At 44.1% G+C, this 14667-nt stretch overlaps 2 protein-coding genes across 6 annotated transcripts in view; one reads left to right on the top strand and one right to left on the bottom strand.

Annotated features, from left to right (window-relative positions):
* LOC111869831 (spermine oxidase) overlaps positions 1–14667 on the bottom strand; it is a 534307-nt gene that overhangs the window by 252662 nt on the left and 266978 nt on the right. The window lies entirely within an intron of this gene.
* LOC111869830 (early growth response protein 1) overlaps positions 1–14667 on the top strand; it is a 336968-nt gene that overhangs the window by 172895 nt on the left and 149406 nt on the right. Inside the window, exon 3 of the mRNA XM_023861636.2 lies at positions 10915–11013. The gene's annotated coding sequence lies outside the window, so the exon portion shown is untranslated. The remainder of the gene's footprint in view (positions 1–10914; positions 11014–14667) is intronic.

Here is a 14667-nt window from a genome sequence, read left to right as displayed (position 1 = left end):
ATATTGTATTGTGTAGAGCCGTTGCTATGCAACGACAGCGAGATGGGCGGATATATCAGGGCCGTTTCTGGGAAACAGCTCGGTAAACACCATCCCGCAGCAACAGACAAGAACGAAACGATACAAGAGTTGTTTTCTATGTGGTCTGTGCCGAGATGTTACAAGCAAGGTACAAGGTTAGAGCTTAGTCAGTTCTATAAAGAGAGGATTTGAACTCAGGAAGCTGAAGAATCTCCACTGTTAGAAACCGTTGCCAGGGAACGGTTTGTGAAAACATTGTAGGCTGGAGAAGATTTAGGGTGTAGTGATTTGTAAAGTGTATAAATTAATTATAGTTATACTTATTTGTAGAGTCACCAATCCAAATCCCGTCTATAATCACGCTCATACACGTGACAATATTTTGTCAGCAGCCTTGACTACAAAGGTGTGGTTTATGGAATGTCCTCTCTGTGTTTATTTCGATGTATGAATGGGCGCGCCTCACTGACATCTGCAGGGTTCGGCGGGATTTATTCATATTACGCCTTTCAGAGTTTACCCATCACAGAGTGGTTCCAGATACATATGAGCATTGTTAGATAGGGGCATCCAAACATAACGATTTTGGTCGAACTTATATAAATATCAGTGACATACGGTCATTCGCCCCTGATCGGTTGGTTTTTAGTTCGAGATCGACACGGTAGATCGCTCGAAAAAAAAAATAGCACAAATAACGCAATGTTAGGATGTATTCCGTCTTGTCTGCTCATCAGAATCTAAGCCGTTCCTCTGTTCCATCCTGTTTCCATAAAAATGAAAGAAGAAAGCTCATTACAGCGAAGCCCCAGACGCTGGGCAAGTGCAATGAAGCGCTGACTACATCACGCCACGTCGGCCTGGAAGCACGAGCCCCTAATATGTTGCATCCTCTCATGATTCGTGCAATATACACTTATATACCCACACGACAGGCAGCATGCTGTCGAAAGAATGCGACAAAGACGCCCACCAGAGAGTGTTTCCTTCATATACAACCACGATTAAAGTATAAAGAAGTGAAGTCAAGGAGATAAAGATATTTTTTAAAGAAATAACACCTGTTTCCTTTATATTCCATGATGCAAAAAATACTTCCTACTCTGTAGCTATGTGATACTGGAGTATAGGCCGTGCTATAATTCAGGCGGTTAGTCTCGGCTTCCTACCGCGGGGGCAATATTCGAGCCCAGTTCAGGTCATATGGGATTTGTGGTGGACAAAGCGGCACAGGGGCAGGTTTTCTCCGAGTACTTAGGTTTCCCCCACCAATTCTCATTCCACTAACTGTTCCACACTCATCACCTTTCACCCGGGGCTGGTACGGTAGGCCAGTTAGTGACAAATGCACCAAGTGAACTCAGTCTCACTCCATCCCAAAAAACTAACCAATAAACTAACGCGATCCTGGATGCCGGAACCGAAAAATATCCTATCTCAGCATTGGGATATAATCTCAGACTACAGCTGTGAGATATCACCTCGAATTTATTGTCTTCGACAAGAATATCCAGAATAACGTTCACAAAATGACGGTTCAGAAATTTCTGGAAAATGCAACGGAAGCAAATTTCTGAAAAGTGAAATCAGCCATTTATTCATAATTATTAGTTACTTATTTATTTATTGTTTACCTAACGACGCCTTCACTAGCTGGTCTACACAGCGTCAAACGGATGAATGATAATTTGGAAACGATATGAAACAAAGTCGTAGTGGCCTAATCGAGGCACAATCCCGGGATTTTCCTGGAACGACTGAGAAAATTCACGAAAAATTGACGATGTCACAGCCGAGATTCGATCCGAGCACCTCTCAAATACGAGGCAAGAAAGTTACCGTTATAGCAACTCTTTCGATGCTTATTAACATTTATCTGTTCATCCAGATAAAAATATTTCTTTAAGAACAACTGAGCATCGTGGGTACTACCGACTCTTAACAAACGAATTTTCTCGAAGGGTAACCAGCCGCATAAAACAAAAAAAAAATCTTAAGATACTTTCATTTCATTCCAAAAATTTCATTTATACATTTAAAATTCGAAATTTCACAGATTTAACTCTCTGTCTCTTCGACCCGGAAACTTTCCCCTTACAAAAAATGTATGTTTTTCTTCAGTACAGTCACGAGTAATCCCTGTCTGCTTCATAACCATGAACTCGATCATAACAGAGACCAGATGCCTTTCGTCTAAGCAAGCCCTAGGACCTACCGAATATATGGGTACCATTTCTTCACAGTACATACGAAGCGGTAAGATTCTAGACTCGAATTCGGCAGGTCGGGGAAGCTCTTACTCTGACCGAGATGTTCAGCCCCCCAGGTGAATGCCGAATACTTCCTCCCACACCTTTTCCAATTCACCATTCATTAGCCTCCAAATCATTCGATGTTATCCAGCTTATATATCGAGAGAGGTTAAATAACCCACAAAGAGAGAAAATCTGAAAGCCCAGCAAAAGCGAGACATGACGGGTCCTTCAAGTTTCGAATAGTCTTCTGGGCCCCAAGATGGTGGATAATATTGTCACGTGTATGAGTGACTATCGAAGGGATTTTAAAAGGATTTACTGACCATTTTAACACACGACTAGTAACTACACTTAATTAGAGCTCCATCGCTAATTTCCACACTTTACAAATCACACACTGAGACTTTCCCAGCCCGCAGTGCTTTCACTAGCAGTTGTCTGGTAACGGCTTTTAACAATTGCTATTCCTCTGCTTCCGTCTTCACGTCCTCTCTGAACGGCGGCAACCATCCAACTGAACTGTTCTTGTCAAAGTCAAAGTCAAAGTCACATTGCGACTGACGGTCAGCCAGTCAGTAAATCTTGGTGTCGAGCCCCATTTGGGGATTATGACCAGATATTAATTATTATCGTTTGACAGTTATGGTCTTGTTTCTGTGGGGCGCCTTCTCTGACGAGAGGACGGGTCTGTCTTTTGTATATGCTGCTGGCCCTTTCCAGCGCAGTCTTACTCGGGTCCGAGTCCCTTGGGACTCGCGACCATATTTTACTGTCTCAGAACTGAGACTTCCCTTTTCGTCGCCTCCTACGACTCGCAGGGTCACGGTGGACGTATTCGACACCGCCTCCCCACTCGCTTCAGTCGTCCTCTTTATAACCCCTTTGCACGGACAGAGTAGAAACCACCGTTTACAACAGTGCCTCTATTGTATGCGTATACGTTGCCGCTGGAAATTGTTTGCAGAACTGTTGCCTAGAAACGGTTCTACAATATGAAACAGAACTGGGCCTTCGTTTGATAATGATTATCAGTTCTACTCAGTCGCTACAGGTCCACGGAAGCTTGGCAACTGAGCACTGGAATTAAGATTCAGGCTAACGGGCGGCACGCAGCAAGGTCCGGCAGCAATTGATCCCACATTCCTGTCGACAAGGTCGTGACCTTTCACTTGACACGTCATAGTCATTCATAAAGACAATACTACTATGTGAGGGCACCGAGGAGACCACACAAGGTCCCATAAAGAAGAAAAAAATTCTGGCGACTCCAAAACGAGGACATTTCTATGTCATAATTTTCATTTACTAAGACACGGATTTTATTACTTCAGGAACGTGAGAAAAGGAGGAACAAATGAGAAAGCGAAAGAAAACGGGAGAGGTAGGAAGATACACAAAAGAAAGAAATAATTAATTTAAAATGACAGCGACAGAAAGCACGGAAGGAATACAGAGAAAAAGGAAATGATGAAAGAAAGAGATAGGAAGAAAGAAAAACAAAGGATTAGAAAATTAAGACAGAATGAGGAAGACAGTGTGAAAAAGAAAACAGAAAAATTGAAGAGAGATAAAAAAGTGAGGAACAACTAAAGGGAAAATAACTGATTTAAAGAAAGGAACAAATAAAAAGAAAGAAGGAAAAAGAAGGGCAGTTGAAAAAGGAAGAGAGACAATACAGACAGACAGAGAGGAAGACATTTAATGTATTATGACGCAACTTTATTTACTCCGCTTAATGTGCTGTAAAATCTTCAAACTTAACGTTCCACGAGAGATCATGACAATTTGTATTTTCATAACCCTGAAACTTCAGTCACTCATCTTTCTGCTTCAGTAACTGTGCCACCGGGCTTAAGTGTATTCATAATTACCTTCCACTTTGTTTCCCCCTTGGCACTACAGCCCCAGTGGGCCTAGGCCTACCTCCATGAACTTCTCCGTTCACTTCGTTTTTCCTAGATCTTACACATTCGGTAGGACTCCTTGGGCGGGTGATCAGCTCGTCGCAAGGCCTCTACCTGTAAACAAACACAGAAAAACGCACACAAACATCCATGCCCTGAGTGGGATTCGAACCCATGACCCCGGCAAGCGAAGACAGTACATGCCTTAGACTGCTCGGCTACCGTGACCGGCTAGTTCTCAGAAATGCTGATACCATTTTACTAAACTACACTTCATCACATCCCATAAGAACTTAATTTTGGCACTCATAGCAGGCACATAAAAGGTGCAGAGTCCATCTGCCCGAGAAATAGCCTACAGCAAGTAACATGGCGAATGTAGAGCCTGACAAAACACGTCTCCCTCTTTTCGTTGAAAGAAAACTAATTAAACTGTTTTGTTGGCATTGTAGCACGGGAAAATATAGTCACATTTTAGTACAACATTCACATTTCGTCCCAAAATGGACCGTACCTTAATTACTGCAGTATGTGTAAGTACACACACGCGTGAGCCTTGAGCCCCCTCTGGCTGCAAGGCGAAGAGGCACTGTGTGTTGCCTATAGCGACGGTGAACTGTGTATCTACTTGTATCGCTGTTTTCTTCTGCATATCACGGATAGGTCCAAGCCTGTTCCGACTTCAAAGCCGTTTCCTGTCATGTCCTCGCACTGTCGTCACCTTACTGGGGCATATCATGAAGCAAAAGCTTAGAGTGTCCCTCACTGGTCGTTCTGCCCAACTGGGTTAACCATAGAACTCTGCAATTTTCCATTCCTTCTTTTATACCTTTGTATAATCTGGCACGTTTCTTGACCATTTAAAAAAAATCATTTTCTCTGCCTGAATTTTACTAATATCTCTGCTCTTCTTGACCAACTTCCATCTGAAAGCCTGAAAACCGTCAGCTCATTAATTAGTCATTATTATTGTTATTATGTATAATATAGGACCGCCTCTGTGGTCTAGTTGTCAGAGTTCCCGGCTACAGATCTAGAGGTCCGGGTTCGATTCCCGGCGCTACCAGATTTTCTGAGAAGTAATGGGTCTGGAGCGGGGTCCACTCAGCTTCGTGATGATAACTGAGGAGCTATTTCAAGGAAACAGCGGCTCCGGTATAGAAAATCTAAATTAACGGCCGTGGGGATTCCTTGCGCTGACCACGCGACACCATCTATCCGCAAAAGTTGGTACTAACTTCGCTGACAAGCGGCGGTCGCTCGGTCGGTATAGTTCGCTTGCGGACTAAAACCACGGATTTTGTCTTTTGTTTATTATATAATATAGAAACGATAAGGAACTTAATTATCGGACACTTCCAGGACAAAGAAAATGCTATAAACCACAGAAATGAATACCTTGAGGAAAACTGTAAGAAAGATATGCATGTTTCATGTACGTACAAGAAAAGGTTTTTAGATCGGATGAATAAGTGTAGGGAAGACTGGAAGAAACACATTTTAAGAATGATAGAAGACGGCACTTTTCGGATTGTCAGAGATAACCCCTCTAAAAGGAGAAGGAAACACAAGAAGACATAGTAAGCGTTGGAATGACTCTTTCTCTCTTCTTTTTCCTCACCGTAAGTAGCCCACTGCACAGGCCCCGGGAGAGAGGAGAGAGAAATGGCGCACGTGGCGGAATGGAAATGGGCAGAATAAAACGAATTGCTCGGCTAAAATTTGCCCCAGTGGCAACATGTCCAGCATATGTCCTACATGAACAGACCCAGGATTAAACTGGTGAACCGCCGAGATTTGAAATCGGCGCCTAACAGCATCAGCCAATAAAATTTCAAATTTACCGCTCTCGTCTCTTATTTCCTATCAAGTCCTGTTTCTCGTCCCATTCATTTCTTGACAGCGACGTATTTTATCATTTTCATAGCGATCTGCTTCATAAGAAACATCAAGTTCTCAGTGCAGGTTGTTAAATCACGAAAATTTTTCCTTAAAAATCATTACTTTGCAAAGGACTCCTCTGAAACCTGTTATTATACGTATTTTCCTTAATACTGTCATGTGACAGAGTGTGACTATAGACGGGGTATGCTATGGTAATTGGATTTATTGAACACTTATACACACAAATCGTAACTACAAGTAACTATAGCGCTATCGCTAATTTACACTCTGCAATTCACTACAGCACGCACTAAGTCTTTTAAGTCATTCACCAGTCGTTGTCTGATAACGGCTCCCAACGGAGGACGTTCCCCTTCCTCTGGGTCCCTGAACTATCCCCGTGCCTCAGCTACCAGCATCTAACAGCAACAGCTCACAAATGAACCGCAACGGTTATGTAACTAATTCACTCACCAACCACACTCACTAATTTTCCTGCTTATAACATCTAGTAACGGACCGCACAGAAAACACCGTTCCTATTCCTAAATAAATTGTTGTGTGCGTATCCATCGGCGAGGACAGCGCTGAAAACGCCATTCCTCTGTTATTGTTTACGGGCCGTTGCCCATCAACAGCCGTTGTCTAATCGCCTTTTCGTGATACTTGCCTAGCAACGGGTATACACGCCATAATAAGTTCATACCTACCAGGATAGCTAATTGAGTACAGTGACCAGACTATGGACTGAATGACGGGGAAATCAGTGTTCGATTCCCGGTAGGCACAGAGGCTTCTCTGTTCTTCAGAATATCTGAACTAGCTCTGGTGCCCAGAAAGCCTCCTACACAGTGGATACCAAAGGCGCAATCCCTAGCGGTAAATCGACCGGAACGTGAAACTAATCCCTCGTCTCTATCCAGCTTTGAGAGTAATATTAAGTGGAGCTATACATCCATCCCCCCATACGTCTTAATTGAGTGCCGGATTCTTGTTCGGAACACAGCTTATCCCAATAGAGGTCTTGCGTTCTTTTCCTCATTCATTCCAGGTTAATGCTTGGATAGTATCTTAAATCATGCCATCAACATTTGATCCGGAACCCATCCAATTCAATATTCAATATTCTTCAATATAATTCGACGCTTCATAGCAGTAACGTTAAGTAAACTATGGATAAATAAATTAGGCACGAAGGTAACTTTACCTTCCTATGTTCGTATTAATCTGTTCTCAAAGGCTTTCAAGATACAAAGGCAGCACTGTACGTTTTTATCTTATTTAATAATGTGGAGTAAAGCAGTGATGTTTCCAGCGCAAGTTCAACAAAGTTCTTACTCCCTGATTAAGTTCACAGAATTGGGAAAAAAAGGAAATGAACTATTAACGTTCATACAGAATCCGTGCTATAATATTTATCCTAATACTTTAATAAAAATCCTGAAATAATATTTATTGAAAGCACAAAGCTTGCACGTGTCTGCGTGACCCAGAAATATAAAAATCTTGTAAGAACTGTCATTTCCAGAGTTCACGACTACTTCAGAGCATTTACAAAAAATTCATCGCGGCATATGTGGAATACTGTGTAAGGGGAAACATAGTCTCTATCTAACTATGGCTCTACAGCCATTTGTTGGACCTCGGCGATTTTTCAATTTCTTGACCTTTCACACAGTCGGTAAGAACCTTCGGACGTGGGATCAGCCCGTCGTAAAGCCTCTATCTGCACACAGAATAAACGCACATACACATCCATGCCTCAAGTGGGATCCGAACCCACGATCCCAGTGTTTCAGCCGGCGAAGACAGTTCAAGCCACAGACCGCTCGGCCACTGTGACAGGCGAAATATAGTCTCTGCCGGTACATAAGTAGAGTCCTCGCTTCAAGGCTTGTATTTGGTTTCAAATAGAACTAAGAAAATATTTCTTTCATGCTCGGGGCTGTGGCTTCTCGCGACATGACTCCGTATGGGCGGGGGCTGTAGACTTCCCTCTCGGAAACACGCACCACCAATATCTTTCGTGGTTCAGAGCGCCAATTCTGCTCCAGTTTAGCAACCAATAACAATTACATCATAAAAACTACTAAGTAATTTTAGGAGGTGTAACGCAATACCTGCCTCACAGGGTAGTGTGAGATATACGCCGGTTACCGCTTGCCCCGAGCCCGGTGTGTGGCCGCCAAGTCCACAGGTTCCGGCCGTTGTTTATGTATAAAATGCACCTAAAATCTTCGGAATAAACAACCACCTACTTTCCCTTGATACGACACGGACTGCATAGAAAACGACGCGTCCGACAATTCTATTGTTTCGTGTGCATTCATATTCGCGGATACGTGTTTACCTAGCAGTTGTATAGCGACAATTGGAGGGAGATACACAGGCACACAGACAGCAAATTGATCTCATAAGCCTATTTCTATTTTTTCTAGCAGTAGGCTAAGAAGTAATATAAACATAGTGGACTCAATGAAGGTTACATGTAAAGGTAAACGGTAAGGTGAAGTTGTCCCTGAAACAAACTCCGTGGCTTTAGTCCGCAAGCGAACTATATCGACCGAACCACCGCAGTTTGTCGGAGAAATTAGTGCCAACTTTTGCGGACAGAGGGTGTCGCGTGGTCAGCGCAACGGATCCCCACGGTCGCTAATTTCGGTTTTCTAGACCGGAGCCGCTATTTCCTTGAAATAGCTCTTCAATTATCCATACGAGGCTGAATAGACCCCGTTCCNGACCTGCCCACCTCATCCTCCTTGACTTGATCATTCTAATTATACTTGGAGAAGAGTACAAGTTATGAAGCTCCTCATTATGCAGTTTTCTCCAACCTCCTGTCACTTCATCTCTCTTCGGTCCAAATATTTTCCTCAACACCCTGTCCTCAAACACCCTCAGTCTATGTTCATCCCTTAATGTCAGAGAACAAGTTTCACACCCATACAGAACCACAGGAAAAATTACAGTTTTGTATATTCTAATTTTTATGTTTTTGGACAACAGACGAGAAGACAAAAGGTTCTGGACTGAATGGTAGCAAGCATTACCCGAGTTAAATCGCCTCTTAGTTTCTTCCTGAAACAGGTTTCGATCTGTTATCGTTGTTCCTAAATATCTGAACTGTGCCACATGTTAAAAACATCTGTTTCCTATCTTTATGTCATGATTTTGCCCTGCATTTTGGTGATGAGACAGCAACATATACTTAGTTTTCTCTGTGTTTAGTTCTAGACCAACCACTTTACTTGTGTCAATTAAAGTTTGTGTGTTTTTTTTATGGTATCTACATTATCACCCAGTAGATTCATATCATCGGCGTAGACCAACAGCTGATGTGTCCCGTTTAATTTCGGTCCCACCTGGTCTTCCCTGGACCTTCCTAATTGCATATTCTAAGGCAAAGTTGAAAAGGAGGGGCGATAAGACCCACTACTCCTTAGAAAATCTGCTAGCACCGGGAATCGAACCCAGAACATCTGGATCTGTAGCTAGAAACTCCGATCACTAGGCCATAGAGAGAGTCAAAGTTGTCCCTATGCTCAACTAATTAAGCAGTACGCCATGTAGGCGTATGGGGAGTGGATGTATAGACCCACATTTTCTTCACCTCGGTACTAGTTGGAGGTGAGTGGTCAGCTTCACGCCCCGACCGCTTTACCTCCGAGGAAGGAGCCCCGGGAGTATAGGAGGTTGGGTGAACCCCAGAGCCGGTCTGGACGACATGGAGATGTGGAAATTCTTGCCTCACCGGGACTCGAACTCCGACTCCTCCGTCCTCCAGCCAGTAGCTAATCGCTATACCGAGGCTCCTTCCATGTACACCAACAGTAACCAACTCGGTCAGTAATGGATATGAGGTTCTCACAATGGTGACCACGAGAAGTAATATCGTTTGACATGTGTGGCCGTGTAGTCCCGTAGAAGTTCGTCGAGAGTCGGAGGGAGCATATTGTCTGAATCTTCAGGGTCGAATATGTGATAAGAAAGCTGATAGTGACCCCCCTGATTCCTGCGCATGGAAGGAATACTAACATCATTACCGTTATCTGCAGCGCAAACCGATTAACTCTTGACAAGTCATACGTAACGCACGCTTACCCCACGTATGCAACTTATAAACGTACCAGTCGCATATCTCGCACGTCATTAGAATTCCACATTTACGCAGGCCTGTAATTTCTAAAGTATACAGATAAAATGGCACGTATAAATCGATTTATGACGTAGTCATGACGTCAATCTAAACGCACCTTAATGCCAGTGATGATTTTTGCGCGTCATTATGCATAGCCACCAGTTGTGTTGCTACTCAAGAACTTCCCAACAATTTATGGCACACCGAAGCTTTATTACCGGGTATGATTTGAAGCTTTCACGGCGGTGACCATGAAGAATGCCGTCTGCAGCCACCTTCACAGGCTTCACACAAACCTTCCTCGCTTGCGGATTTTTCTGCCCTGAAAATGGCGGCGATACGTTCCTCCAAAACGTCGGTTTATACTATATCTACACGGCGCCATATCCCAGAAGACGGCATTCTTCATAGTCACCGCCGTGAAAACCTCAAATCTACAAAATAACATATATTTATTCTGGAATTATAATTACATTCCGTGAATGAATTGCTGAGATTTACCGTGTTTACAAGAGCTTTTCTCTGGTTTCTATACTAAGCCAGATCAATCCAGTCCATACCATCCCATCCTATCTCTTTAAGATCCATTTTAATATTATTCACCAACCTACGTCTTGGTCTTCCCAGTGGTCTCTTACCTTCTGGCTTTCCTACCAGTATCCTATATGCATTCCTCTTCCCCCCCCCCATGATGATAATGTCACTGTTGCAGGAAACGGAAGCTTGACCTGAGGGTGCAAACCAGGGGATGACGGGACCGAAGATACATGAGGGACCTGGGAATGGAGCAGCCTGAACCGGTGGCCGTCTGGTGAGTAAAGTGGGGCAGGGACCGCGGCACACCACCGGCCCTAAACTGTATAATAATATTGTATAGCTGGACCATCCTATCAATGGGGGACATAATGGCAAAAACCTGATCCTCCAGGCTAGGGGTTGGAAGCAGGGCTGATGATTTTTTTCCTTGCCACCACAGCCCCAGTGGGCCTAGGCCTACTTCCATGAACTTCTCCGTTCACTTCGGTTTTTATAGATCTTACACATTCGGTAGGACTCTTTGGGCGGGTGATCAGCTCGTCGCAAGGCCTCTACCTGTACACAAACACAGAAAAACGCACATACACACAAACTAAATATCCATGCCCTCAGTGGGATTCGAACCCACGATCCCGGTTTCGAAGCGAGCGAAGACAGTGCATGCCTTAGACCGCTCGGCTACCGTCACCGGCGCTGATGACTTTACTCTGTAAAAAAAATTATTGTCGTGAAATCCAAACAAGTGAAAACCTGGTGCAATCTGCCAGATTGTTCTAAGGATGCCTGTGGCTCAAAAAGGCTGTTTTGCCAATGATGATCATGAAAGGCTCAGAGCATCTCATTTAGTAATCACAGATAACCAGAGAAATGCATTCTGGAATATTTCGCGTGAATATGTTGCCAAGCAAGCTGCAAAAACAGTACACAGGTCTACAGCTTTTATTTAAATGTTCCTGACGTCATAAATATTTAATGAGAAGCCGGGTTAGCTCAGTCGGTACAGTGATGGGATATGGATTGGGCGGACAACGATGAGACCAATGCGTACCGTGGGCTTCTTCTCTAGGGATAATACGGCAGGGGCTTGAAGCTGACAACTCACCTCCATCTCGTGAAAGGTCAAGAAAACGTGTATCTATATAACCATTCATTCCTCCATACGTCTTCATGGCGTGGTGCTTAGCTAATTAAGCACAAGGTAAACTTTACCCTTTAAAATGTTTAACTAAACACAAGGCATAATACATGTTTACACTGTCGCGTGAAGGGTAGACCTACCGTCTTATGTCATATGATACGTTTAGTCAGCTGATAAACGTTAGGAAGGAATATATTGCATCTGTCTTCAGGGTACCGAGAGGCCGCGTCATAGCTCAAGCGGTTAGTCGCTGACTTCCCAGGTTCGAGCCCGGGTCTGGTCATGTGGGATTTGTGGCGAACAAAGTGGCGTTGGGGAAGGATTTCTCCGAGTACTTCGGTTTCCCAAGCCAATCTTCATTCCACCAACTGCTCCACATTCACCATCATGCATCACATTGGGCTGGTACGACAGGCCAGTAGTGGCCGCAGTACCAAGTGGATTCAGTCTGACCCCACTAAGAATAATAATAAAAAATAGGATACCAAGACAAATACCTATACGCCACTTCTTCAGGGTGTTGTATTAAGTGGCGTTAGCATCGCTCTCACCTCAGAAGTTTGCCCGTCAGTGATGTTTATTACTGACTGTACGAAATTACAAAGTACGGTACTGGGGGGGGGTGACCTCCAATAGCATAACCTTCATAAAAATGTATTGAAAGTCAGTTGGTTCAAAAGCTGAAAGCGCAAAGCGCACAGATAGCGTGGTCACATGGGCCAGAAGCGAAACACTCGAAATCTAGCGAAGCCGGTTTACAGTTAATAGGCCACGACTGGGGCGGCAAAGCCAAGCCACCCCCGCCCTGACACAATAGATACACAGGCGCAGCGCGAAACCGGCTGCATACCAACACGGCGTCCTCTCTTCAAAGTAGTGTGGATTTCAGTGACGGGCTTCAGTGCTCTGCTTGGCAACGTCTTCCTGCCGTGGACGATCCTCTGTTCCAGGGATCACGTCCTCGCAGGCTCAAGGCCATCTCACACCAACCTCTTACTCTTCTAACTGCAGCCTCAGGACTCTTTTAATAGCAGCTGATCATCGTTATAAAGCCTCGGCACGGACCGCACGGAAAACCGCTTCCAACAGCTCTTCTATTTTTCCTTAAGTGTCTGTTGCGACCATCATGTGACGGTTAATGAACCACTACCTAGCAATGGGCGTGTTTGCAGAGCTGTTCCTTAGCAATGGCTGTCTCTGCTGGCTTCACAATTCTGGCTTTAGTAGATATACCACAATATACAAGGCTATATGTCTGTCCTTAGTTAAATAAGCTTCGTGACTTGTTCGAGGAATTCCTTGTTTGACATTGCGAATTAACATGGCAAAATAATCCCTGACTATGTAAGAAGTGTGATTAGTTCTGTAACGATGCTTCTAACATGAATTAGCGTCAATAAATGTACATTAAGCGCAATGGCGTATGTAATATTTCAAGGAATGCTTCCGTGATATTTATCTTTCAATTCGAGAGTCCTTTACTAACCTCTGTTTAAGTAGTACAGTAGCACATTTCAAAATAACCTCTGTTAAATCTTTTTAATAATATTTATACGGAACATACGAGTTTCATTCTATCGAGTTAGAGTAACAAAAGACTCCTGATTAAGTTCAAACAGGCCGATATCGAGATTCCAAGAAGATTTGTTTGTGTGATTCGTGTCATGATGGCAACCTCACGCAAAGAGAAGCACAAGGCTGATTCGCGTGAAGGAAATGCATCAAAACTGGGTTCGAGGAAAAAGATAATGTCTATATAAGGTTCAATTCTAACTGAAAAAAAAAATTGTAAACCTTTAAAAACTTTTATGTCTGAAACTTTGCAGAGTTCGCAGGAGCATAAGAGCAAGCAGTCAGGTACAGTCGCACTGCTTTATGGTGGCCTCTGAAATGCGCGAAATAGGGGTGTACATAAACGGAGTGGAGTAGTCTAGGGGTAACGTTCCCACCTCATGACTCAAGGTACGCGGGTTCAAACCCAGCGGAGGTCGTGGAATTTTTAAGGGCGGAAAAATTCAGGGAACAAGTCCTCCAGGAGGGACTTTAAGCCGTGGGTCCCGTGTCGTAGATGTACGGCAAGTAAAAGATCCTCATGTATGTACGAGACCTCTGAGCAAAATTAGGCAACACATTTCCCGCCCAAGTACTTTCCAATGCCTCTGGTAGATGGGGGAAATATCAGGTACCGAGGGCCGACCTCGTTGGCTGAACGGGGCTGAAGCACGCACCAGTACCGGTAGGGCATGGCGACAATAGAAATTAAAGGGGGACGCACAATGGACCAATAACTTGTCTAAGTGCATGGGGAAACCCACCCCCTCTAATAATAATAATAAACGGAGTGGGGAAGCAGCGAGACAGTGGGCGCAGACACGTTATCAGGAAGACAGGCAGTGAGTGCCACAGTATCTATACGTCTCCTGGGAATTACTATTAATCCATTCTTTTTGTTCAGAAACTTGGCCTTCACAGGGACCTGCACTAGATAATAACAAAAGAGGGTTCGGGATAACCTCCAGTTGAGACCCCAGGTTATTGACTGGCAGTAGTACGAGATTTTTCTGTCCTGGGCAGTTCAGTGAAGCACAGCGTTGTCACATTTTATCATTTAACCAATTATAGTAAGTGGTTTGTAGAACCGCGCCATAGCTCAGGCGTTTAGTCAGCGGCTTCCCGCCGCGGTGGCCCCGGGTTCGAGCCCGGGTCAGGTCATGTGAGATTTGTGGTGGACAAGGTGGTAGTGGGGCAGGTTTTCTCCGAGTACTTCGGTTTCCCCTGCTCATTCCATTC

Source organism: Cryptotermes secundus, unplaced genomic scaffold (assembly GCF_002891405.2).
Source record: "Cryptotermes secundus unplaced genomic scaffold, Csec_1.0 scaffold286, whole genome shotgun sequence".
In the NCBI taxonomy this organism is placed as follows: Eukaryota; Metazoa; Arthropoda; class Insecta; order Blattodea; family Kalotermitidae; genus Cryptotermes; species Cryptotermes secundus.
The sequence above is the reverse complement of the archived record's forward strand: the minus strand, read 5'-3'. Positions and strand labels throughout refer to the sequence as shown.